The following is a 3,960-nucleotide window of genomic DNA, read 5'->3' as shown; positions in this document are numbered from 1 at the left end:
ATGATAAAACGCAAAAAGAGAAAGAGGAATTAAAGATGACATGTTAACTATAAAAAAAAACAAGACTTGCTAGATTTGAAAAGGAAACTGTTCCTTATTACCCACCCCTCCAGATGGCAGAAGAGTCTCAAAGTAACAAAATTTTTAGGGAAAAGATCAAATCCAGTACAGTAGTGTAAGGGTCATTGTTAAGATCTCAGGAAGATGATAGTTTAGAGAACCTTTCTTTTTTTTGTTTTTATTTTTTTGTTTGTTTCTTTGATAGGGTCTCACTCTGTCAACCAGGCTGGAGTGCAGTGGCACAAATATGACTCACTGCGTTTTCCTGAGATCAAGTGATCTTGCCACTTCAGCCTCTTGAGGAGCTGGGACTACAGGTGCACACAACCATCCCTAGTTAATATTTTATTTTATTTCATTGTGGATACAAGGTCTCATCGTGTTGTCCAGGCTGGTCTTGAACTCCTGGCTCAAGCAATCCTCCTACCTCAGCCTCTCAAAGTTCTGGAATTACAAGCATGAACAACCACACCTGGCCCATAGAATCTTAAAAAAAAAATGGCATGAATTCATGAGCTCCAGAGGATTATTTTAAGGAGATGGTACTTGACCCTGATCAAGAAAGTGGCAACATGTACCCAGATGGATTTCAGAACTTATATTGAGCACTGACTGATGTCTGTGACCTCTTCCCTGCCTCCCTCCTTTTGAATGTGTCTAAAGCAGTTATTCTATGCCTCTTTCACTAGTACTTGTTGGATGTGTGTGTGCTGGGGGGGGCATACACCTTGTTTCCTTAGTTCATATAACTTTATATCGAAAGAAACCATGTTAAGAATATAAAACAATACATCTTGTCTGCACTGGTATCTGGTTTAGATGACAAAATCCTGGACTTCAAAATTGAGCCTGATGATGTAATGGATGAGATATTTGAGGGTTTTGGAAGGAGGTGAGTGTTTTTTTTTTTTTTTGAGACAGAGTCTTTCTTTGCTGCCCAGGCTGGAGTGCATTGGCATGATCCCAGCTCGGTGCAATGTTCGCCTTCCAGGTTCAAGCAATTCTCCTGCCTCAGCCTCCTGAGTAGCTGGGATTACAGGTGCATGCCACAACACCTAGCTAATTTTTTTTTTATTTTTTTATTTTTTTTATTTTAGTAGAGACAGGGTTTGACCATGAGGTGAGTGTATTTTAGATGGGAAAAGAATATAAGTAATTTGCGGCCAGAAGATGAACGGTGGCACTTTTAAAACATAGTTCTCAAATTATTTTATACTTTTTCCATTAAGATACAGGTTCTACAGCCCCTTTCATTGAATTTAGGCTTTGTGATTGCTTCATTACTCCATTACAGCAGCAGAAATATTGAGCCAGTTTCTGAGCCTAGACTTAATAGCCTTTAGCTTCCACCTCTATTTTTCTCTTGGAATGCTTACCCTGGGAACCCAACTACTCTGCTACAAGGAAGCAAGCAGCCATGTGGACAGGCCATGTGTGATGTGTTATGGACAGTAGCCTCTGATGACGTTCCCATCTCTATCCAGAAACAATTTCCAGACAGGTAAATGAGCAATACCCTCAGGCATTGAGTTATCTTCCATGAATACTTTCATGTTATCTGAGACATTGCTGCATTAGGCAGATATATGCTACCCCCTTGGGGCTTTGCCCAAATTGCAGATTTGTGAACAAAATAAATGATTATTGTTTTTGTTTTCGGTCATTAGTTAAGATGTTCATTAGTCAGTGATAGACAACTGGAACAAGGTTTTTTGCTCATTTTTAAATAGCTTTTGTTTTTGTTTTTAAATAGTTTGTAGGAGTCGTCTCTATATTTAAGATACAAGACTTTTTTCAGATATACACACTGAAAATATTTCTTACCAGTCTGTGATTCCTTTTTCCTGTACTTAATGATTAGTTTTGTCTAGCAGAAATTTTAGTTTTGATGTAGCACAGCTTACCTTTTTCTTTTTGGGCTAGTGCTTTCTGTTCCATTTTTGAATGAAAATGCACCTACTCTAAGTTGACGAAGCATTTTTGTTTTTTCAAGAGGCTTAACAAGTTTTGCTTTTAAATTTAGGTCTACAAGCCATCTGAAGTTTTTTTCAGTATAGTGTACAAAAGTGTTGAAGTGTGTATTTTTCTATATGTTAGTTAGTCATTCCAGCACGCTTTGTTGAAAATACTGTTTTTCCCCAATTGAATTGTTTTGCTACCTTTGTTAAAAATCTTATAACTCTCCCGTCTGGACCACTAATCACTTTGTTTGTTTTTCATGCTAGCATGATTAATACAGACTTATAGAAAGTATTGAAATCAGGTAGTGAAGTTCTCCCAATTTGGTCCTTATTTTTAAAAATTGTTTTGGTTATTCAAGATTCTTTGCTTTTCTGTATTAACTTAAAATCAATAGTTAATTTTTTTTACAAAACAGCCTATTAGAATATTGGTTGGTATTGAGTTGAATCTATAGATCAAGCAGGTAACTCTTTATCTTAATAATAGTTTTCCACCTACAACCATAGTTCTTTTCTCCATTTTTTTTCCAGCTTATCTTTACTATTTTACATGAATGTTTTATAGCTTTTAATGTGGAATGCTTTAACATCTTTTTAAAGTTTAGCCCTAAATATTTTATATTTTTATGCCACCATAAGTGAATTTAAAATTTTCCTTTTCAATTTACTGTTCCACACATTTAAAAAAATACGGTTGAATATGGTATATCGATTTTATCTTGCCTAATTGAATTGGTTAAGAACTCCAGCAGAAATGTTGAAAATCAAAATTCTCCTTTTAATCTTAAAGGAAACAGATACATTATTTTACTACTATGTATAATTTGCTATAGGTATTTTTGTGTAAATGCTCTCTGTCAGGTTGAGGAAATGTATTTTGGGTTCAGGTTTGATTAATGTGTTTTACCGAATTTATTGAGATAAGTTTTCCTTTATTCTCTTAACATGGTAAATTACACTGGTGATTTATGCTTATTAAACCAACCTTGCATGCTGGGATAAACCCTACTTGCTCATAATAAATTATGCCCTTTATGTATTGCTGAATTCTATTTACTACTGTTAAGAATTTTTGTCACTCTGTGTATGAGGGATAATGGACTCTATTGTTTTAATACCTCTAGCATCTTTGTCGAGTTGTGCTAACAGAGTTAAGTAGATCTCATAAAACAGGTTTGGATATTTTCCTCTTCCTATATTTTCCAAAAGAGTTTGTGTATGTTTGTTATTATTTATATTTTAAATGTCTGCTGGAAAACACCAGTGAACCTATCTGGATCTGGATTTTATTTTGGAGAATATTATCTTTGATAATAAATACAATTTATCTCTTTAATAGGCATATAAACCATTTTACATTTTCTATTTCTTATCAGTCTTGAAAAGTTTTCTTCTTTGATTAATTTGTTCTTTTCATCTATGTTGTCAAATTTCTTGAACTAAGATCTTCCTAACATTACTTTATTATCTGCTTAGAATCTATAGGATCTGTATGGATAAGCTGTCTTTCATTCCTACTACTGGTAATTTGTTTGTGTGCATGTTTCCCCTCTTGATTAATTCCACTTGTGTTTTTTCAATTTTATTTATTATTTCAAATAACTAATTTTAAACTTTGCTAATTTTTTAAATTTTGTCTTATTCATATTTCATTAATTCATTCTCTTTATTACTTTTTTCTTCTCTCTTTTGGTTTTATCCCCTCTTTCTTTTCTCACTTCTTAAGATGGACACTTATTACATTAATTTTGAATCTTCCTTATTTTCCAAAACACATACTACATATTTCGACATGTTATATGTTATTATCCAATTCACAATATTGTCACAGATTTTATGATTTCTTCTTTCACGTATGGGTCATTTAGAAGTGTGTTACTTAATTTCAAAATAATCATGATGGGTGTTAGATATATTACTGAATTTTAATAATTTTATT

This window comes from Cebus imitator, unplaced genomic scaffold (assembly GCF_001604975.1).
Source record: "Cebus imitator isolate Cc_AM_T3 unplaced genomic scaffold, Cebus_imitator-1.0 Scaffold447, whole genome shotgun sequence".
Lineage (NCBI taxonomy): Eukaryota > Metazoa > Chordata > Mammalia > Primates > Cebidae > Cebus > Cebus imitator.
The sequence above is the reverse complement of the archived record's forward strand: the minus strand, read 5'-3'. Positions refer to the sequence as shown.